At 47.3% G+C, this 24,119-nt stretch overlaps 1 protein-coding gene across 2 annotated transcripts in view; it reads left to right on the forward strand.

Annotated features, from left to right (window-relative positions):
- VIRMA (vir like m6A methyltransferase associated) overlaps positions 1 to 24,119 on the forward strand; it is a 753,509-nt gene that overhangs the window by 592 nt on the left and 728,798 nt on the right. The gene's annotated exons all lie outside the window — the stretch shown is intronic.

The following is a 24,119-nucleotide window of genomic DNA, read 5'->3' on the forward strand; positions in this document are numbered from 1 at the left end:
GTTCTCCTGTCAAGGCAACTTTTTTTTTTCTATCACTAAAGGCAACTGTTGTTTACTGTTTTCCCAAAGGGTATACAGTTTTCCAAAATCAGTTTCTTACCAGGTGATCCTTGAACAACTGGTGTGTCCTATAACCACTTAGTGTGGTGGGATACCCAGAGATATTGGAGAAGACGCCTCACCCACTAATAGTGACATGCTTCATCATAGGCGTCTTTTCACACCCAGGTAAGATGGTACCTATCTTCCACACAACTCGGCCGCGGTCGGTGTGTGGAAGATAGGTAGCCTAATGGTGTCCAGTTGTCCAAGGATCACCTGGTAAGAAACTGATTTTGGAAAACTGTATACCCTCTGGGAAAACAGTAAACAACAGTTGCCTTTAGTGATAGTACAGTATTTGGGAGATTGCAACTGTGCTGCTTCTCTCACTCGCTCCTGTGATAAAGAACTTTATATTTTTTACATGGAGTTTAGTTGTTGGGTTGTTTTATGGCTGTTTCTCGAGAGCTTGTAGATTGGTTCTGCTATCAGTTTAGTCTTCGATTCATTCAATCGGCTGGGACCTTCTACTCCTCGCAGTTGTACATGTATACTTCATCTTATTACCCATTTCAAAGGGTGTGGAATTGCAGAGCGCAGGTACCTCTTAGAGGTCAAAGTGTCCATTCCCCTTGGCCCAGTACTAGTAGGTCTTTTCTAAGGTGTAGTGATCTTAAAGCTAGATTTTGTTTCTAGTAGAAGTCGGCGAAGTTTTCAACCTTTGTAATACATACTTGTGCTTATACAAATAAAGACAACCAGATTCTGATAGTCAGGTTTTCAACATTTTTTGCAGCCTGCCTTCCATTTTTAAGCAATGATGTAACGATCTAGGTGGACTTAAGGCTTTTCTCAGACTCACCTCATAGTGGGCCTCGAGGATTGGGAGGATTTTACGCTGTAGGCAGAGTTCTTGCTTTATGTCCTTGATGTATGCATTACATTGATGAATGAGGGAGAGCTTAATTAATTTCCATGTTTCTTTCGTACACCAGAGGAGCTTGAGATACTCCTTCATTAGGAGGCCAATCAAAGGGTAGCGAGTCAAAGTCTGGTTCATCTAGCACCAAGGATCCTGTCTTGTCTTAATTCAATCCTCACTCTTTCATCGACTGGAACACCCAGACCAGGCATGTAGCTGCTGGCATGTGTTGTTGGACTGTTAACAGATTGGATATATATTTGGGTGCTGGATACATATTGAAGTGCATGTGGTGGTCCTGTAGGAGTTGTCAAAGTGTACATTTAGATAATGAAAAGCTGACAGGAAAGAGATGGCACCAGTGTCATTTCACAGGTCACCTACTGATGATACTTCTGTTCACATGATCCAAACTTATTTCTAGTAGTAGGAAGGAAGGATATGGTATATCACTAAGTAACATGTTGTTGTGCTGTGTTACAGGCTGCTGAGAGATCAAGTTTTAGGAAATGTGATTGCATGTTCTTGTCCAACAAGACAAAGCAATCTCTTACATTAGCAAGGGTGGATTTGGTGCCCTTTGCAGACCTGAATGAAGCTGTCTCGTTTCATCCCTTACCAAGATCTATTTGGGGTAGGGTGGTTTGGTGATATTCTGGCTAGTGGTTACCCACAACCTTCAGGGTAGCTGTTCTTTTCTTCAGTGTTTCACAAGTGGCTAGAAAAAACTATTTTGAAGCATTAATTCTGGATCTGAGGTCAGCTTCAAAATTCTGTATGAAGTGCTTTAAGAATTGGACTGGACTGAGCTCTGCATGCAGAATGAATACTGTACTTTGTGGATCAGTCTTTAGATCCCCAACGTAATCGGTGGGGAGTACAGGGTGAATGAGTATTGAATCAGAGGTGACATAGATTATGAATAAGGTGAAAGCTATGAATAACTAGACATAAAATTGCACATTTCTTTCTTGAATCGCAGGGCATCTTTCAAGGTTTATCGATTTGTTAACAGTTTTCTGGTTTGATTTGCGGTATTTACAATGTGTTTAACAAGGTACTCATTTTGTCTCTCTTTAATTTATTGTTGTGGGTCTTCCTGTGTCTCTTGCATCATAAATGTGATTATTCATTTGGTACTCGGGCACCCCTACCAACTCAAGAAACACGCACTGGTTAGGTAGGTCAAAACACAGTTCAAAGAGAAGCTCTGCTCAACCCCTGGCAGCTATGGCGCAAGCAGCATGCAATACCCAGAAAAGTGCTAGCTAAGTTCAAACAATACCAACAATTTAAAAGTAAAGAACACAATACAATAAAATTCCCAATTTAATGTAAAAAACTAGGGAAAGTTTAATGAACAAGAAGATGCCAAGATCATCAGGATAGCCTGAGGAATTATTGATTTTTAAAGCTTTAAGGCAAAAAGTGCCCAGGAAAAGTCAAGCACCATTGAAAATCAACAGTTCGTGATGAACCTGGACCTAGGTTCAAATTCAGGGTGACATCAATGGAGCAGAGGTCTACATCAACCAGATTGTCCTGGTGCAAGGTTTTATTTTCAGACTTAGTCTCTAACTGCGGGGAAAGCTTTTTCTGGTCAGTCTTACTGCTGTTACCCCTCAGGTAGGTGTCTGGGTGCAGGGCTCCCTATAGCCAGGTATCCTGTATGAGTTTAGGACTCTTTAGTCAGCTGGGCTTTCTTAAATCCGAAGTCCTGCTTTTTGATTCGCTGAAGGAGGTAAACAGCAGGCCAACCACTTGACCCTTGGAGCGCAGTTCCAGTCCATTTATTTCACTGTTAGGTGGCACTAACCCCCAAAAGTGGTGCCCAATTTTTATATATTAGCACCCTGCCCTGTTCACCAAGGCACATAAGAGTGTCTTATGAATATGTAAACATAGGCCTTTTCTATATGGCCCAGGGTTTTTTCCCTTGTCGTGTCATTGTAGTTCATTTAAGTTGCAATTTAGCCAAAGCACAGTGGTGATCCGGCAAGAAAAATATTTTTGTCATATATGTGGATGGTGTAAATACACACTGCACTCTACACATCCCATTTAACTATCCACGCTATAGGTGCCCATAAGTCACCATTTGCAATGCACTTGTCAGGAAGTTAGTTATTCCCAATGTAAAGCACATTATTTAGTATTAAATCGATTTTATTAGAAAAGCACAGAGGAAAGCAAACGGGACACTGGCGCCTACAAGCCTCGGGCCGGCTGATATCTGTTCAGGTCGTGATTGCGAGACAATGAAGGCGAACATACCGACTATTAGTTAACACAGCATGTCCCCTACAACCCAAAGAGGTCTGGGCGCGTGGGAAAAATGGGGGAGGAGGAAAGCGATAACCGCCACCCCGGTGCATGTGTAACCAAGTGTTCCAGTATGCCGCCAGACATACGAGCTGCGGAGACCGGCAGCCCGAGTCTGATCATAGTTTCAGAGCAGAGTTGGTTTTGATAAAAGACAAAAAAACTATAACAGACAAAAACAATTCCCCTCCCAACCTCCCCAGTGAGCAGGAAACAAATGAAAACGGAAAGAGTTTAATCCATGAGCACTTTAAGGTACGGGACCTCCAATAGGCTAAGGGGCCAGCACAACCCACCAAGATCTATCACGCTATGCGGAGGGAGTGCTCTCAGGAATTCGTCTCAGAAGCCAGAGGTAGCTAGGACAAGTAAGTTCCCGAAATTCAGTTGAGAGGATGGCTATGAATGGGGCCCAGATCTTGGCGTAGTCTGCGTAAGTCCCTTGGGTGGCCATTGAGAACCTCTTAATACCTAGGAGATACCAGAGTTGGTGCAGCCATTGGGTATGGTCCGGGACACTATCTGATTTCCACCCAGCTAGAATCACTCTGTGTGCAGCATTCAGCGCAAGTGCCATCTGTCTCCCTCTAATAGAGCGCAGGGGGAAGGTCAGCGCATTGGGAAGGCCTCGAAGAGCGTAAGCTGGGAGCCTAGGGATGGTGGTGTGGAAGACCTTATCAATGTCGTCCAGTATTTGTTCCCAGTAACGCGTAAGCTTTGGGCAATGCCACAGAAAGTGGATGAGGGCGCCAGGGCTGCCACACCCCCGCCAACAGAGGCCGTTGCAATCAGATTGCCACTTGGCGAGTTGAGCTGGGGTATAGTACCAATAGGACGCAATCTTAAAGGCTGTTTCCGCGTGTCCCATGGAGCGTGCAGTGTGGTGTGCTTGATAAAAAATATCTTCCCATTCCTTATCGAACAGTGTACGCCCCAGTTCCTCCTCCCAGCGTTCATGCCCTGCTGTGCGAACTTTAGGAATGCCCATTGTGACAAAGGATTATATTTCAGAAATGAGCCCCCGATCGTCCATTTTACGAGTGAGCCATTTCTCGAATGGTCGCATTGGTCGGTGTGCCAGGGGGCGAGTCGCCGGATCTGAAATCCAATGAGTCATCTGGGAAAGGAGAAAGAGGTCAGAGCTACGGAGGTCATAGTCCTCCCGCAAGTCCTTAAAGGGGATGAGTCCCTGGATGTCGAATAAATGCCCTAAGCTCTTGCAGCTGCCCTCCAGCCAACGCATTGCTAGATTTTTGTCCATCCCAGGTGGGATTGGAGAAAATTGGAGTCATGGGCGATGGAAACGTGGTCAGGTTTGCCCGCTTTGAAACCCTATCCCAACGAGCATTGTGGGGCGGGTGACCGTGAGGAGTAAAGTCCCCAGGCGCGCACAGGGCGCGGAAGCCTGGGTTCGCGCCAGATGTGGTGGCCCGCCACCGTCTGGTCCATGAAGACCCTGTATTTCTCAGTCATAGGGCTGTTCCACTCCACTAGGTACCGTAGCGTGAGGCTTGATAGCAACGGGTGATATTAGGGAAGGCGAGGCCGCCCTCCTTCTTATGATGTTGGAGCAGAGTCTTTTGTAAGTGGGGGGAGATCGGACCCCACATAAAGTGCTCAATCGCAGTCTGTATATGGCGCAGTGAATGCGGGGGGAGGCTCTAGGGGGAGCGTTTGAAACAAATATAAAGCCCGCTGTAAAACATTAATTTTAACAGCGGACAGCCTACCGAACCACGTCAAAGGCAGGCGCCGCCAGCGGGCCAGGTCAGCTCGGATACAAGAGAGAAGGGCTGCATAGTTCACGGCCGCCATTGTCGCGAGGCTTTTGTGAAGGACCAGACTGAGATAGGTGATGCCATCCGATACCTAATCGAAGGCAAAGTTAGCTCGCAAGGCGTCTACCGTCGGTTGGGCAACGGTGAGGTTGAGTACTTGAGATTTCTGCATATTAATTCGAAAGCCAGAAATCTGTAGGTCCTCTACAACGGTCGGCAGTGAAGTCATAGGATGGGCCACCGAAAAAATGACGTAGTCCGCGTAAAGGCTGATAAGATGGTGATCTAAGCAAATGGGATCCCGCGTGCCATAGGATTGTCCCGAAGCCGTTGGGCAAAGGGCTCCATATAAAGAGCGAAAAGTAAGGGAGAAAGGAGGCAGCCCTGCCGCATCCACCTCTCCACTGCGAAACTATTGGAGAGTAAGCCATTGACCCTTACTGCTGCTGTTGGAGCGCAATAAATGCTCGCAATCCATTGACGAAATCTAGGCCCCAGTCCAAATCACTTCAGGGTTGCGAATAAATACGGCCAATGCACACGGTCAAAAGCCTTTTCGGCGTCAACCGCTAATGGTAAGGCTTCTTCTTTGGATCATTGCACTTTATCAATTAAGTGGCAAAGTCGTTTGGTGTTGTTCCAACATTGCCGGTCCGGGATGAAGCCCGATTGGTCCGGGTCGACCAGTCCAGGCATTCAACCGAGCGTTCAACCGAGCGGCCAAAACGCTAGTAAACAGCTTTGCATCGATATTCAATAGGGAAATCGGACGATAGGAACTGCAGAGTTCCGGATCCTTCCCCGGTTTAGGGATGACCGATATAGAGGCCTGTAACATCGAGGCTGTGTGTGACCCTGTATCCACGAAAGAGTTGAACAAGCGCGTAAGCAGCGGGGCCAATTCAACACAAAAGGTTTTATAAAAAAGAGCGCTAAAGCCATCTGGGCCCGGCGCTTTGATGGTCTTCAGTCGAGCGATGGCAGAGATCACCTCCTCGATGCGTATGGGGGCCTCCAAGGCCTCCGCCTCGTGCGCGGGGAGGGGAGTGACCGCCGCTCCTTCAAGGAACTCAGTAGGATCAGTCAACAGGGTATGATCCGCAGTATAGAGAGTCTTGCCAACATGCGTCCCCCTTTATTTGAGCCCACATAGTATTTATGTTTCAGTCGCACTACCGCGTGTTTGGCCCGATCGAGGTCTAACCGCCGATGCTGAAGGCGTTCCTTTTCCAACTGCCTCCAGATTCTGGGAGCCCCAGTACGCTTGTGAATTGCTTCTAGCTCTCTGACCTTAGCTTCCATTTCTGCACGCTTGGACTGTTTGGCTTTATTTTCGTAAGCTGATATGGCAATCAGCGCTCCTCGCACAACTAGTTTATGCGCCTCCCAATAGCGACGATAGCGGTGTAGAGCCAATGTCGTTAGTTGCGAGATAGTCAAGCAATGCCTAATGTCTGTCACTACAGCTGGGGAGCGAAGCATTGAGTCTCGCAGGCGCCAGTGGGAAGTGAAGTAGGATCGCGCAGCGGGCAGACGCAGGGTAAAATGTGCATGGTCAGACAAGGAGCGGGCCTCAATAGTGGCAGCTGTGGTGCATGCCCATGCCGCAGGAGTAACAAGTAAGTGGTCTAGATGGGCATAGGTCTTGTGAGCTGCCGAGTAATATGAAAAGTCCCGCTCGTCCGGATGAAGGCAGCGGCAGGCGTCTCGAATTCCTGTATCGCGCAACCAGTCACCGCCACCCGCTGACAGGGCTCCCGCATCCCCGGTTCGTGAGCCTGACCGGTCCAACCCGCTGTCCATCACCAAGTTGAGGTCTCCTCCCACCACAACTATGGGGTCGAGTGTGTGCAAGACTTCCACAGATGCATCTAGTAGAAATTGCTCTGGCCGGACATTGGGGGAATAAATAGAAGCTACAGTAAAGTGTGAGTGTCCCACAATAAGGCGCAGCGCAAGGAGGCGTCCTTTGATCTCAGCAATGGACCCTACGACCGAACCCCTGAAACGTTTAGAGAGCAGGACGGATACCCCGCTTACTATTCCCAGAGGACCAGAATTGTAAGGGAAAGTGGCTGTGACGCATGCCATGGGTGTTGTTATGGAGTAGGTGGGTTTCTTGAAGGAGACCAACATCCCCACCGGAGTGTTCAAGTAAGGAAAGAACCGCTTTTCGTTTGACAGGATTGTTGAGTCCCCGGGCATTGAAGCTAACAATCTTAAGATCCATTTAGAGGGGACAAGTCAAATAGCAGAATGGCTGGGGCCCCAATTGTGAGAATAGAGTGCTGAACCAAAGGAGAGATCACCAGGGGAAGGAGGTACACCATTGGATAAAAGCAAGCACAAAAGAAAAAGAAGCTCACTGGGGAGACGACCCTCCCGAACCCTGAAGGAAAGACCTGCCCCAACAAGAGCCAAGAAGAATACTTCAACAAAGAATTCATGACCAAAGTCCGTCGCAAAAAAGAAAGTCTAGGGGATTGTGGCTGCTGCTAATGCCAGCCTGTGGATAGTTCGACAAGCGTTCACCTCAACGTTGAGGGACTATCAAGACGATGAACCAGATAGTGCCTTCCGTCCCTCCAACATCCCTTTGTGAGCCTGCCCCAGAGCCATCCGTTGCAAACCTCATGGGGTAGCAAGGTGTTCTGTGGCTTGCGATAGAGAGGAAAGTACAGCCTCCTTCCCTCTGTCTCTCATAGCTTGATCGGGTTTCATGACCGGTGTCGACTTGTCCACTCGCTGCCATCCTGATGTGCGGCGTACACGCTGATAGTTGGGCCGTTCCTCCTCCTCTGTAGATGCTGCTTGCTCTAGACCAAGGAGCTCCATAGCCTTCTTCAGTGATCTGATCTGCAGAAGCTTGCCCTGGTGTTTGAAAATCAGGCGGAACAGGTGGCCCCATGAATAAGGAATGTTGTTCTTGCGCAGATGCGTAGTCACTGGTTTGAACGCCCGCCTCTTAACCAGAGTAGCGGCCGCTAGGTCCTGGAATATAGCCGGTTGGTGTCCGCGAAAGTGTATGGGGTGGGCTTCATGTTCTTTCCGGATAATGCGCACCTTTAAATGAAAATCATGAACACACACCAGGATATCTGGAGGGGGCGCTTTATTACCTTGAGGGAGGCCCACACCATGGGCCCGGTCCATTTGAATATTCAGGGTCTCCTCATCCCCGAGGATTTGTTGGAAGAGTGCACTGACATACGCTCTGAGATTGTCCCCTTCCTCCTTCCATGGAATGGCCCTAATTCTCACATTGTTCCGTCTGGAGCGGTCCTCCAGGTCCTCCGCATGGGCCTAAAAAAAAAAGCAAATTATTTAAAGGGAAACTGAGGCAATTTACTAGTGTTTAACAGTAATAAAGTGCTTAAAGTCCTAAAACCAGCAGAAGTAGTGTCCGGAAAAAGGCAAATAATCTAGGGCGACTGTGCTGAAAATGCAAATTTGCTGCAATTTGCTATTTATTTGTATGATTGGCTTTAAAAGTTGTGGCTGGTGTGTTTCAGCTTAGTCAGTACTCTATTGCATCACTTATTAATTCAGTCATGTGTGGGGCAAGCTTTTCCAGTGTGGCTGATATATTCTGGTAGAAGTTTTTCTGTGAAGGACGTCTGAATGGAAGACATTCTAGGAGTTTGTATCAGTCGAACTGTGAATTGCCGTAACATTTCTAGTTACTGCAGTACTGCTACAGAATAGATTTGTGTCTGTGTCCAGGACCTCTTGTAGCACCCAGAGGTCCAGGATATTGTGGTATCAATGACATTTGGGAAACATTTTTTGTGGCACTTGAGTCAATGTATGCACACTATATTGCCCAGAGATTTAGAAAACCCACAGCTTACATTGGTGCCCTCAATTACAAGGGACAATTGCCTAAGGATTAAACAGACATAGCCTGTCACTTTACTGCTAGTTTACAAAAATTTCAAACCATAACGGAACATAAGGGAGACTTTAACTTCTGCAGCACCTTCTGTACCTAAGGCGGAAGCCAATATGCAACAGAGTCTGGTAGCAAAGGGAGGACAGCTGTTTGTAAAAGCTAAAGTCTGCTAATACTCGCTTTGGCTCCTAGCACATGTTGGCACTCACCTCAGTGAACTTCTGGGCATTCACCTCATTAGATATATTGCACTACCAGTTGTCAGGCCAGTAATAGCCCCAGTGGGATACCTGCATGGGTGCACAGGGCAGCCCACATATCTCCATCAGTTGCCTGTCAAGTAGAAGGGACCATTACTAAAATAACCTGGAATCCTCCCACCCACATCCCCCGATTTCCCCTTAAAAATGGCTCACTTCCTGAACACCCAAACGTCTTGAAATTCTGCCCTTATGCTCACACATTCACAGACATTCTATGTATTGCCCCTTTCCTACCGTTGGATATTTGGTTCCTGCTACTCCACAAAAACTACCACACAAGGCACCCTACCCCTTCCTCACCCCCAAACTCACTCTAACCCCACACAATCCCCTTACCATGAGCCCTGCCCCTTCACAATATGAAAGTCCCATCCTACCCGACCTGCCCCTCCACAACCGCAAAGCACACTCATGCCTTTCGTCTTGCCCCTTCTCTCACCCCCAAAGACCATACTAGGTGTCATTCCCTTTCACAAACAGAAAATCCCCATCCACAAGTCTGTTGTCTTGCCTTCCTCTTTCCCCTAACAATCCTATACACGATGTTCAGTTGCTTCTCAAAACGAAACATCCCATACCAGGCATCAAGCCTCCCTCTTCTTAAATGCAAGCGTCTGTCTTTATGCCCTTCTCTCCTCAAATAATACTCATTCTAGTTGCCTTTACCCCCAAATGAATCTGCCTTCTCTTCCTGTCCACATATCCCATCCAACACACTTGCAAGCGGGGTGCTGCCCCTCAAACAGGCATTCACTTGTTATTCTGGTGCTTCCAACCACCTCGTTGGCACTCCTACACCTGTCTGTCTCTCCCCCTTCCACACATTTCTTAAGCCAGTCACTCTGCCCTTCCAAAACATTCTTACTGGCATCCTGCCCCTTCCTCAGACACACATCCCTCACAACGTACTCCTTCCCGGATCACATTTTCACTTGCTGGTTTTCCCTTTCCCAAGAAATACACTTACTTGGAAGCCTGCTCATCTGACCTCATATGCCTAAAGCAGAACCTACATTTATTTCCATGGGAGAGTTTGGTGTGTGCATCCAGTCGTCTGGTCTGCTCAGTACAGATAGTCAATTACATTTTTTGGGTCTGCACTAATTGGCCAGGCAACTGCTGTTGCTCTCCACTATGAATGCAATTTCCTTTCTGACTCTATGTTGTGCCCCCGAGTCATGAATGGTGTTGGCTATCACTTCCTCTGCATGTGAGTCCCGTTCTGGATGGTGATAGTGCTGACTGTTTTGTGTGCGTTTTAACATTTCACTTTACTTTTAAACTTTTGCAGTTGCTGTAAGAACATTTTCATTTTTTTCTGTGATAAACTGGAGGCTCTTTCCCAGGGACTGCAGCCTTTCACAACAAACATTGGCAAAGCCAATTGGTCTCGCCAATGCGAGAGCTGTTGGCTTTGACAATTTGTTTTAACAATGCTGTAAACCAGTGTGGCTGCTGTGGAGTGTTGTGAAGTGGCGTTAAGTAGGGGAAGAGGGTCGTGGAGTGTCGTTCAGTGGGGGAAGGGGTCGTGAAGTGGAGAGCCGTGGAGTGACGTTCAGTGGGGGGTGTTGGAGTGGCGTTCCGTGGGGTAGAGGGTCATGTAGAGGCATTCAGTGGGAGAGAGTTTCGAGAAGAGCCGTTAATTGAGGGAGAGTGCCGTGGAGAGGCGTAGAGTAAAGTGTTGTGGAGTGGCGTAGAAAGGTCGTGGAGTTTTGTGTAGTGCCGTAGAGTGAAGTGTAGTGTTGTCGTAAAGTGCATTGTTGCAGAGTGGAGTATGCTTGGTGTAGTAGTGCATTGCCATCACAGTGAACACATTTTCAATTGAAAATGCCATTACATTTGGACAAACATACTGTTAAAACCATACAACACACAAATCATAATGTGTGGAAATCGGCATCACCTAGTGTATTGATTTGAACAATAATCCCATTAAAATATTTGTTTCCACCACACTTCAGATTTACAAAAAATGTGCTTCATTTGTGCTTTCCTAATTCTGATATATTCTGAAATATTAGTACAGTTCATTTGCAGGCATTTACATTTTGCTGTGTTGTAGAGAAAAAATAACATCCTACTGCCCTTTGACCTTGCCATAGCCAGAACGATTGTCACATAAATACTCTCACTTTGCAGCCAGAGTAAGAGAAGTAAACACAAAGCTCTCTGGCAGACAGAGTCTAACATTTGATCTGTCTTTAAATGCACATCAGATATGACAGGATAAAAACTTGTGTATTGCTCATTCACTTCTGAACTCCATCATGGTTTCCTTTGGGGGTGTTTCATCACCTCCCGGTCCTCTACTTCCAGTGCCTATGGCATGGGTGCAAAATTGAGGAAGAGCATTGTTTAAGTTATGCTATTAGTAAAGGGTACTGACCTAAATAAGCAAGCTCATAGATAGAACAATGTTCCTCACCTTCATGCGAAATTGATGAACTTGTACTGGCAAAGATACGTAGAATCAGTCAAGCAGAAAGACGGGAGACAGGAATCCTTTTCAAAGAAATACCGCACTTTACTGCTTCCTGAATTAGCATGTAAGGGAGCAAACTGAAAACACACCTACGCTTGTGGAGCGGCTCACGAAAAAGAGTTTGCAGAAAGCAAACACTTGTGGAAGAATACAAGGAGCAAAACAGTGGTGTAAACAGGCTATGCTCCATGGTAGGGACTAAGGCATCCTGGATGGGCTATAACAAACCAAGCCAGAAAATAGAAAGCAAGGAAATGTGAGCTACAAACTACAAAGCCAATGGGTGGAATGTTTTCCCTGGGAAGCTTTCAGAATGTCACCAAGAAGTCTTTCGCAATCAGTCAGCTGAGCTGTCTGGTAGTCTTCGATCTACAAAAGAGTTGTGTATTACTCCATGGACCTCTTATGATGGCACAAGGTACTGCAAGTGCTGTATCATGGATCTATGTCTGATTTGCTTGGGCATTGCTTGTTCATACAAAGCTAGATCTGTGTACTTTGTCAATGCTTTTGTGTGTTTTTCACCAGGGCAGGTATTTTAAAATGTTTGTCAGAGTTCAAAATGCTAGCCTGAACAGTTGGCTTTTCCATTGCTTGTCTTGAACATACTTGCATTGTGCAATCTCAAATACATTTGTTTTCCTTTTTAGGTCTCGCCTAGCGAACGCAGCGCATGCGCACTGCTTTGCCTTGGCGAGACTATTGTTGTCGGTTTGGTGGCGAAGGGAGACGAACCATGTGCGCGCACGGACAGGCGATGTGCACGCGCATGGCGTCTCCTCTCTGCCTCACACGCTCCCACCGCGCGCTGCAACTATGCAAGGCAGACACGCACTAGGCAGACACGCGTTTGTTGTAATTGATGCACAGCACAGGGCCACGAGCACTTTCCCTTTAAGTAAGGGCTCGCGCCTTTCCTCTGTTCAACATAGCGCAGCTCGCGCACCTTTATTTTGATTTATAACTGTAAAAATCCAATCCGTGGTGTCACTGTAATCCGGCACATTAACTAACGGGGTTGAACAAAGTGCTCTGTGCCGGAGAACAGTGCGCCCAGGATCAGGGCTGCGCTGGGAACTCTGCCAGCAGTCCCCGCTCGCATCTGACCGCATCTTTCCTTCTCTTTTTTTTGGTGAAAATATTTTATTGAGGTTTTCCAACCGTCGAACCAATAAACCAATGTTGCTTACAATAGTATCCTATATAAGACCCAGTCATCAATACACAGATCAGGAGAAACCAGATCGTCAACATTATCTTTCCTTCTCTTCTAGCTGAAAACGGCCACTGAGGTCAACCAGCAGGTAACAAGCTGAGTGTCCGTATCACCCAGAGGGGCAGGGATGCATGGGCAGAGGGAGTCCTGTGTTATTACAATTAACATGGAGCGGCCTGAGCAGCTGAGCTTTCACAGGGACCTCACCTGGCAAAATGATCGATTCTGGACTCAGCTTGTTTATCCGTGCATGGATCTGCACGGAAGCTGGCTTGCCGAACCTTTGCCACTTCCCTGGGGTTGTGTAAAATGACGGGCTGGTAAACAAACCGTGGCAGAGATCTTCACAATTAAAAATATGCCCCTTTCAGTAAATACACATACAACGCTTTATATAAATATAATCCAGACATTTTATTTCTCGTGAATGTCCGGCAGTAATTTGTGCTCATTCCCGTCAAACAGGGGCTTGAGACAACTGTGGGCTGATCAACAGCCAAATGTAAATACACTCCAAGAATGAAGCGTGGCCGGCCATATCCCCAGTGGACAATCCAGTTTATGGGTTACATAACGTTTCTGCTGGATTTAGTGACTGTTACATAGAAGTTAAGCATTGGACAGTGAAATACAGGGCCAGCTTACAAAAAACATACTTTCCACGGATTTAGTAAAAATACCATCTGAAACTAACAGGCACCAATTACCAGCTATAAGACGGGACGAGAATTTTGTTTATAGCGGTTCAGAACTTTAAAAAACGCAGCGAAATCGGACTTGAAACGTGCAGTGTTTCTGTTTTTAAAGACCATATCTGCGGGTTGGATGTTCTGGTTTGCAGAAAACTGCGTCTGTCTTGAGCTAATCCTTGTCAAAGACTCCGCATGTGCCACCAAATATTGCTGCAGAGTGGATGCATGACAGAAGGAAAACTCTTCTTAAGATGCCAATAACAAAACAACAACAAAAAACAAGGCTATCTGGGGAATATGCATAGTACATGGATTAAAAGCTTTGTTTGCCCATGGGGGAAGGAGAGAGTAATTTCATTTGCACTCCCTTCAGCAGGTTTGAGAGGAAATTCATTTAGAGGAAAGCTGAATTTGGAAAGGATGCCATAAATCCCGGAGAAATAATTTACCATTGCCCCCGTCTACTCTCCCCTCAGTGGCACCCCTGCTCAATAGGGCCCGCTGGCCCCTCCTGCCAATCGCCTGACAGTTGTGTTATTTAAGTGCCACAGCCTGCAGTAGGGCTGGGCCCTTAGCAGAAGCAGAGGAAGGGCTTCTGTTATCTCGCACATCAAAGGCTTGCTGGGGTATGGTACTGTCGAGGCTCCGGGGCCAGCAGGGCAATACCTCCTTTGTCCCATTGAAACAAATTCTATAGGGGACTGCTTATAGTATCGTCCTGTTGGCAAGGCAATGAGCGTGCATTCAGCAGGAGACTAGGCGCTGTCTGCTGACCACCTACTACTGAAAAGGAACAATGCGCTATGGGCAGCTAACAGGGTTCCCTGCTTTGCCCCGAGGTCCACCCTGGACTTCTGGTAGTTCTCACTTCATGGAGTGGACACCTAGCTTTAGCAAATTGACACTTTCATTGTTTCTTCCTTTTTGAGACTTGTGTTTTGTTTGTTCGATTTTTTTTTTTTTTTTTTTTTTTTTTTTTTTTTTTTTCTTTTCTTTACAATCACTAACATTTTTAGGTCTCGCTTGAGCCAGCGCTTTAGCGCTGCTATCGCGAGAGCTTTTGTAAACGGGGGATTTGAAAGTGCAAACTAGTGCTTTCAGGCCGCCAACTACAGTGCATGTGCGCCGGGCGCGCGCACCATTTGGCAGCCTGTGTGATCGTTTCGCGGCCGCTTTGATGTTCTCAGTGAGCCGCGCGGCCACTGAACATCAAAGCGGCCGCGAAAGTGCACACCATTTGCCACCCCCTCCCTTATCCCACTTCCTGCTTGTTTCACAATGGCGACAGCTTGTTTACGTACCCCATGCGCGGTGCCGCGTCCTCCTGTCGCCATCTCCCTCAGGCGCTGCCGGGGCTGTCCAGGTGTAGTTTGCGCTATATAAAACTAGTTTCTCGGTTACCCGCTGTTGCTCATTCCCTTTATAAATATCATTAATGTGCTCCGTGCGCGAGCAGTACCCGTCCGTCTTACCTTTGCTCCCGCCCCCTCCCCTCCTCTCTCCCTTTTCTGGGCACATGATAAATTTTCAAACAAAAATGCACCAGCGTCCAAGCTAATCTCCTATTTCCACTGCGCGTCTCCTATCTACACACTATAAGGACAGCATCTGCCTGAGGTCTCTCGCGCTTCTCCTCTCAGCACGCTGTCGTAGCCTTATTTCCTCCAGCAGGCCCACTTGGCTTTTCTTCAATCGCTGCACGGGCCGGTCGTTCTTCCTTCTGGCATATTTAATACTTCCTCCCTCTGCCTTTCAGTTTCGTTCTTACTCTCCCTTTTCTCTTAATTTAACTCCATACATATTGAATTATGAAAAAAATTCCTTCCTGTCCTGTTTCTTCAGTGCCGGGGGCTCCAGTGTTGTGTTAATTTTACATTTCACGCTTTTTTTTTCGTTCCACCCTCTGTGCTTGATTTATCTCGGCAATTCAAGGCCAGCCTTCGCAGTTCCCAAGGGGAAAAGAAAATCCGCTCAACTGAAGAGCGACATTCCTGCTTTGAAGTCGGCTCTCAGGGTGAAACAGTAAATCAGCCCAAAGGCACTGCAGTCAGAGACTTTGCATTAACATCAGGGCTTTAAGTGGGATGAAAAAACTGGCGGGTCTCTCATAGGGGCGTGGCTGATATAATTCAGGGCGGGTTTAACAAGCATTTGCAATACAATAGGTCTCGCATTTACGCGAGTTTGGCATTATAAATGACAATGCCTTTTATTTATGTTTTAAAAACCAAAACATAAATAAAACGCATTGTCATTTACAATGCTAATAGCTCAAATGCGCATAAATGCGAGACCTATTGCATTGCAAATGCTTGTTTATTTAACTATAAACTATACCTAAAGAGAAGGCTCACGTTGCTTTAAACAATTTATGCTTACAAAGCTTATACCATCTCCTACTAGGATTCTCTGGTTACATCGAATTCACTCATCTGCCAGTAGTTTCCCATATCATTTGTCTAGGAAGAGAGAGTAAAGGGTTTTAGGAAACAGGAAAATTATATTGATCTTGGTTGATGAAATAAAATCTGAAACATGGATGGCAAAACGGATTACGATCAAAGTTTGCATTTGAAGTAATTTGCTCCTTGAGTAAGAGAATCACACTTTGAGATCTGTAAATCAGTGCGAGGATTTTTTCCTGCAGACGTGCTTGCACTGGTTTTCTGCATTTCCTTAGATCGGAATTGATGAAATGTGGTTCTGAGGTCTCGGCTTGAAGGCTGCGCTTGCGCAGTCTCGCTCCGAGATTTAATGTTGGGAGTGGGGCTTTAACCTGCCCCTTTTTTTTACCTCTTCTCCATTGGCTGGCCTCTGAAATACTGGTCAGCCATTGGAGAAGAGCATTGTCTCTCCAAACAAGCCCCGTCTTTTTCGGATTCGGGGGCGTGTTTTTTCCTTTCTTTCTCTCCTCTGGAATGTAAACATTCCAGCCAATGGCATGAGGAGAGAAAGAAAAACACGCCGCTGCGTTTCTCCGAGGCATTTCTGCTTGTCCTCGGAGAAAGGCAGTGGTGTGCTCGTCCTCTCCCCCTGCTGTCGGCTCCCTCGGTGCTCCCGTGTCCGGCTGCTGCTCTGGTCTCCTCCCCCTGTCCTCTCAGGCTGTGCACGTACCATAGCCCCGGCCCAAACTCCACCTTTGGTACATGGCTTGCTTTGGTGAGTACCTGCACGTATTTTTTCACAATGAAAGCACTGACTTTTATTAATTGATGGGAATCCGTCCAGCGGCACTTTGCTCTTTTCCTGCCTTAAGGTGAATCGATCGAAAAAGATGCCTGAAAGTGAACAGTCTATGCCTTTCCTACAGGCAGTGTAACGCGCAAGTTCACGTAGATATTGCTAAGAGTGTTGGAAAAATCTAATGGATTTATTAAATAACGGGCAACAGCCTCTGGCAAAGCTATTGCCATTAAAAAAAAAAGTTGTTTGCTCTGTAAATTGAAACTAGTTCGGTCTGGGATTCTCCACCCGCTTAGTGATCGTCTGGCCTGACCCGTCTGTAGGTTGTCAATGCTTGGCGAGAGCAGATCGGCTGGGGGAGGGGAGAGGGCTCAGGTTGCCACATGTATGCAGGAACAAGAGAGAATTCTAGAATTCGCTAGTGCAAAAATAAGAGAGGCTTGTGTGTGTGTGTGTGTGTGTGTGTGTGTGCGCGTGTGTTTTCATTTTGGGAACACACCATACGATTTTTTTAATCCTTTAATCAGCAACAGAAAAGAGAAAAAACATGTTTACATTTTTGACGATATCGAATGAATAGCCGTTTGCAATCATGTGAGCAGAGTGGCGCAATGAATCAGTGTTGGTATCAAACTGTTGAAAGTGGCCACTGGTAAACCACACTAAACAGGATCTGTCCAATGTTCGCCTTAATTGGGAGCTTGGGCCCTTCCTGTGTCAGCACACAGCCCGCTGTTTACAAACACTTCGTCTTGTGCAGGCGGGAGATAGGCCGGGCCAAGGTTCAAAGCAGGTTTCCCAACTTCAGCCGGAATGTGCTGCGGTTGCAGTTTCCCTCCTGTGTGCCCAGTGAGGTGAGTCACACAAACTGAACAACATCTGAGAGGGGAGGCTGGGGACGCCAGCGGATTCTCTTCAACTCCCACTGACAAGGTAGCTTGAACATGTTTAAATTTTTCTTTAAAAGAAAAGTGGGTAAATCACTGTTGGGAGAAATGTTGCTAAGTGGTGGGACACCACGCACGGGGAGTCAATTGCTATTTCAGTCAGCAATAAATAGCTTCTCTGACCATTTTCCAAAACATATGTATTCACTCTGTCGTTAATCATCACATGAATTAATCCAATATACTTTTTTTCAAAATACTTTCTCTGTTTCCTAGATGTAACTTTTTCGTGCTAGCATGGGAGTGGGTGTCATAAGCATCAAATGTAGTGTTTGTACGACTTTAAGGACAAAGGAATGACGTGCTAATGTGCTGTCTATTTATTTTTATTGTAGTAGTTTTATATAGCGCGAATTCGACCTGAAGGTATTGAAACGGTTTATATGAGCATCAATTACCTTACATAAAGTCACGCTCATTTTTTTAGGCACGGGAAAATTAAAGTGATATGCCCAGGATCACAGGATGTGGTGCTGACGCCGATGTCATGTTCCCCAAGTCCAAAGTCTGCAGCTCTGCCTGTTATGTCACATCCGCTCTCAGAATCAGATGAATGCATTACGGGAATGTTTCTTATGACCGTTGCTGCTTTATAGAAGGCTGTATTGAGTAGTGCTCGCTCACCTCCCAAGTTGGAACCGTTTTGCTCGTCCATTAAAAGTCTCGACAACTATTAGACGTTGCGCGATCTTCCCCGGAGCAGAGTTTTGCACACTGGCCAGTTTACTTTTGCCCTGGAAAGAGCGTGTCCTGCTGGGCAGTCAGGGCAGAACTAAAAATAAAAAATGAGTGCCGGTGAGTGCCACCTGCAACCACCGGTTCACATTTATCAGTGTGTGTGTGGTGTCAGTGTTATGCCGTTATGTGTGCTGCGAAATGCACGCATGCGTTGTGGTTGTGTTAGGATGATTTTGGATATAGAAATGCGTTTAAGCGTTGAGCGCGGTTCCTTAGGCCAACGAAGGTGCACTCATATGCACAAATGTGTGTTTGTTGGAGTTTGTGTGCCTTTCTTGTGCGTGCTTGTGAGGCTGTAAGAAAATAAAACTTTATTAAAGATAATAAAAACCCTAATGTGTATCCGTGCTTTGCGGCGAATGGCTATACCGGTTGTGTTTGTGTATTTAGAGCAGACTATTGTCACGCCATCATAAACACCTTTTAATAACTGTGTGTGTGTAGGTGGCTCTGGGTGGCTCTATTTGTGTGTGGGTTGCTCTATGTGAGTGGCTCTCTGTGGGTGGCTCTGTGTGCGGGTGGCTCTATTTTTGTGTGTGTGGCTCTGTGTGTGGGTGCAAATGCAATAGGTCTCGCATTTGAGAGTGATTAAGCTATTGACAGTGTAAATAACAATGCAGTTTCTTTAAAAGTTTAAAAAACAAAAACATAAACAAAAATAATGTCATGAGCAATGCCAATAGCTCTAACTTTAACAATGCAGAGACCATTGCATTGTAAATGCTTGTCATAAATAGACATTATCTATATTACAGGTCGTTCGGATGACGAGGAGGGGCATAAGACCATCATAAGATACGGTCTTTGGCATCCGAACCCGCAAAGTATTGCACCTATTGTACTTACATGACCCGCCTCAAAAAGTTGGAGTTACCTGAAGCAAACTTTACACAGGAGGGAGTATGCCTTCGGGTGTGAAAATAGAATCAGTTTTAGAGTGACTACATTTCTCAGAAAAACTTAAACACGTGTACACAACGAAACAGCATGTTTGTAAAGTGCAATTTTCATTAGAAGTGATTAATAATCATTTTATTTTTTGCTCTTAAGGGGCCTCCTTGTTATCTGAAGCTCAGTAGGGCCTCTGTTTTTCTTTTTTTACAGTGTTCCATTTTAATGCCACTTTTTAGTTGCACTTATTCATTTTACCACCTATTGCTTACGAAACTCTTTGGCAGTTGGGCGGTTTTCAGTGTAAATGCATAGATTGCATCAGTGCTTAATTTGTAAAAGAATACGTGCTGGTCCCAAGGTTTTGCTCAGACTGTGCCTGGGGTGCCTAATGCCAATCTTGTCTCCACCACCACCAGAATCCTGTACCGTTACCCCACTTCCAGAATTCCGAACGGACCTCCAAACCTGGCTGTTCAAATAAGCCTCCGGGACCTGCAAGCGCAAGGATACCCTAATGAGTAATTAGCCGCGCTTTATAAATCTGATTGATTGAAGGCTGCACAAGCCTGATTCCACTTCATGCCTCTCTCATCCACTACCAGACACTCCCTGAACTTGTATCTCACTCTTGTAGGTTCTTTTTCATCCCAGTTTTCTCTTTCACTGTTTTTCTGTCTTCCTCTTTTTTTTTTATTTTGTAGGTTGCACCTGGGCAGCGCATGCACTGCTCTGCAAGGAATGCTGTATTAAGGTATGGACTTGAAGCTCCGCCCATTCTCCGCCCATATTTTTCACTGGCTTGTGTCACAGTCTTTTGGAAACTGTGGCTTTTCACTAGTCAATAGGCTTAGTAGTCCCTCCTTCGTGCCGCCTTGTCTCATTTTGTAACCTCCCATGAGGAAACCGCGTTACATTTGTTGTTAATCGGTTACATGTGTTGTTACTCGGTAGGCTTAATTACAGCCCTCAAGCACTAGTTGCTTAAATGGTTTTCTCCAGCCTGCTGCTGCAGGCAGGACACTCTCTCTCCATTGCTTATTTTTTTTTTTTTTTTAAACTTTATTTTTTGTTTTAAAACAATCATAATTCTCCCCCCGACATCAGAGAAAAGCAGTACATACAGGACCAATCAGAAAACATACACGTACGTAGTACCTTAGAGTGAGACAGGTCACCGGCTATAACGTGAGGGCATCCGGTCCAGCCCCGCTCAGCGCCATACCGTAGCAGCCTCGCCTTCATCTCCTCCCCCCTCCCCCTCAGAAGGTAGCCGGGAATACAACTCTCCACTCGTTCCCTCCGACTCACTCTGCGACGCCTGCCCCTCCTCCGCCAACCCTTCCACACACAGAACTCGCCACGCCAGAAGGTCCTCCTGCAATTTTCCGTCCCTCCTAGAACACTGCATATGTGTTTCTTCCGCCAGCGTCCATTCCCTCACATCCTTGAGCCACCTATCAAGCTCCGGAGCCTTCCGTCCCATCCAGGTAATCGCGACCCTACGCCTCGCCAAAACCAGCATTAACTGCAGCAATTTATAGGATAGTTTCCGTTTCCTTGGCTTGGGAACCAGGGCTAACAGGCAGTGCAGGGGTGTCCGTTGGATGTGGAGGCCAGTGGCGGCCGCGATGCGGCCTACCACTCCTACCCAGAACCTCTCTACCAGCGGGCAGTCCCAGGCCAGGTGTAAAAATCCCGCCCCCGCTGCGCCGCGGGCAGTCGTCCCCCCTGCCCGTTCCAAATCTACTCAGCGCCTTCGGAGTAAGGTAGGTGCGATGCATAAAGTTAAAGTGGGTGAGCTTAAACCGCGTGTTACAGGACACTCTCCTCGTCAAAGCACCGATTCGTGTCCATTGCCCTTGATCTAATGGCTCCCCCAAGTCCGCTTCCCAGGCCGCCCACGCCGGGGGCTCCGGAGGAGCCGAATCGCGTTTCATTGTCGCATATAACAATGCAATCAATCTGCGGCCCCGGCCGCACGTCAGGATTACATTAAGGGTCTGCGTCATCGGAGGCATCTCCGGGCACTGCGGCCAGACCGAACGCACCACCGCACGCAGTCCTTGATAATGTAGGTATTGTCCCCCACTAAGGCCATAAAATTCCTCTGCCTGCTCGAATGTCAGGAAGTTCTCCGAGGGGTACAGGTCTGCCAACACGCTTATTTATTTATTAATTCATAGCATGGCACGCTCATACAGTGGAGGCCGTGACTCTGGTTTATTTGCAGCACCCAATGCGGCCGCCAAAACTACCCCATGCGGCACTTTCACTTTAATGGCGGCTGCGCTCTGTTCCTTACAGTGAAACCACAGCATGGGGGCTTTTACAAAGAAGCATTTGCAATCCAATTGGTGTCACATTTACAAGAGTTTCTTAAATGTGAGACCTAATGCATTGCAAATGCTTTTTTTTTCTTTTCTTTTTTTCTAAGAGATTAGCATTCTCCAATGTGCTAAAATAATTTTTTGTGTAAAACCAAGATTGGTTTTTACCCTCCTTTGTCCAATATAGTGCGTTAAAATCTCGAGTATGTTTTAATAGTGAGCAGGCTTTCAGTACTCTTCGAGTGACCTTTTAGACTGTGTGTTAGGTGATTGAAATCAAAATGTATACCGTGTCGGTTGAATCGATAGGGCCTGTGTCATCAGTCCTTGAGCTTTCCACATGTTCGGGCAAAGTCGAGCAATCATCTGGTGTGTACTCTGATTGGGCGCCATGGACCGGCCTCCTGCTGTCTATTTTCGCTTGTTAACTTAAGTTCACGTCGTAAGGAAACTCGTGGGGGGTAATAATCCTATGCAAATCTAATTGCGTCACGTGCAGTGAATGTCATGCCTTATAATAATTCTCACTTAAAAGTCCAAAGGCGGAGGAGGAGCCTAGCGCGCAACCAAGATGGCCGCGTAGGCTTACGGCTCTCGAGGGCCCCCGCAACCTCCCATGTCTATCCTGACTTAATCCTGGTTTATTCGACGGGCGTTTGCAGATGAACTTGCGCTGAGGTGCCACCAGTTTTCCAAATCCGGATCGGACGCCGGGAACCGGAATGGTTGCACTCCGAAGTTTGCGGCCTGCTCTCGCCTTGGTCCCGATCTTGAGCTGGTGAAGTGCCCGGGTACGAAGTGAACAACAGCGGCTGGTTGGGCTCGACCTGTCACGGACCCCGCACTTTCACTTTCGTTTTCAAGCTCGTTTTCTGATATCGGCTGAGAGACTTTGGTGTTTCAGAGGGGCGCGGACGGCGTAGTGTCTGGCCTGACTCTCGGACTATACATGGGCCTACTGTCGGCGACGGCTGTGTTCAATTGAATTAGCTACCTGGCCTCTTTTTCCTGGTGCGGGCGGGTGCCAACCTTGGTGGCCTCTGGACGATGGCGGCGAGACTAGACGGAGACAAGTCGAAACCCAAGTCAACTCGGAGGGGTGCCTATACCCAGGTCAATAATATGGATCGATATGCGCAGGCAAAGGGATCCCCTGGTAGCTCGCATAAATCGCCTGAGAGGTCTAAAGAGGTCTCAGACCCATCGTCAGAATTGACTTTGCTGGACGTCATGGGCGCCATTGAGGAGATGAAGACCGCTGTGGGTCAGCAGTTTGATACCTTGGCTCATAAATTGGACGCGGTCCTGATTGATGTGAATTTGGTCAGGGCAGACCTGTCCAAAACTAACGAGCGGGTCGACTCCTTGAGTCAAGCGGCGTCGAGTCTAACTGTTGACGTGGCCGCCCTGCAGACGGAGGTCCGTAGGTTGCGGCTAGCCAGTGATCTGACGGACCGTCGACTTGAGGACTCCGAGAGCAGGGCTAGACGGAACAATGTTCGTATCATTGGAGTGCCGGAAAGGTCGGAGGAATCTGCTGCGGATCTTTTTGTGGAGGATCTGGTGATCAATCGTCTCGCGCCCAAGGGACTGAGCAAGTTCTTTGCGGTGGAGCGGGCCCACAGGATTCCGGGTGGAGCGCCCAAAGTGGGTGCTCCCCCGCGGCCTATAATCGCCCGACTCTTTAACTTTCGGGACAGGGATGCTATCCTTCTGGCGTCGAGGGTGGCCGGGCCGCTGAAGTTTGAGAACTCTAATGTTAGCTTTTACCCGGACTTCACGCAAGCGGTCCAAAAACAAAGGCTGGGATTTTTGGGCGTCAAACGGCGCCTGAGGGACATGGAGCTGAAGTATGCGATGTTATTCCCGGCTAGGCTGCGGGTTGAGTTCCGGGGTCGCTCACACTTTTTCGACCGTCCGGAGGCGGTTGGAGACTGGTTGGATGCCCTGCCTCGGGGACAGGATCGAGACAGTCGGACGGCGGAGCGCGGACAGGATTTGGTGGAGCAGGCCTAGAACTTGGTTCCTGGTGATGGACTGGACTGGTGACGTTTTGTACCTTGGCTCAACTCGACCCTAGTTTGGCACAATATGCCCTCCAAATGCCTGGGGGTTGTGGGGAGCTTATTGGGGTCCTTTCCTCCTTCTGGGGTTCTTTTTGTGGTATATGTTAGGGCGACAGGCACACTGCGAGTTGGGGGGGCAGTTTGGGCTCAAGCAGGGGTGCAGGGAGGGGGGAGTTGTGGTTTGGGGATTGTGGGGGAGGGGGGTTGTTGGGGATTGTTTGTTTGTTTCGCAAGGCAATGTGAAGTTCTCTGCTGACTTATCCGGTTTGTGCTTTCCGGGATGTGGGTATCATGCACGGGAGTGGGATGGGGGGTAGGGGATTGAGAATCCTTTCGTGGAATGTAAATGGACTGG

This window comes from Triturus cristatus, chromosome 5_1 (genome assembly GCF_964204655.1).
Source record: "Triturus cristatus chromosome 5_1, aTriCri1.1, whole genome shotgun sequence".
NCBI classification, from domain to species: Eukaryota; Metazoa; Chordata; class Amphibia; order Caudata; family Salamandridae; genus Triturus; species Triturus cristatus.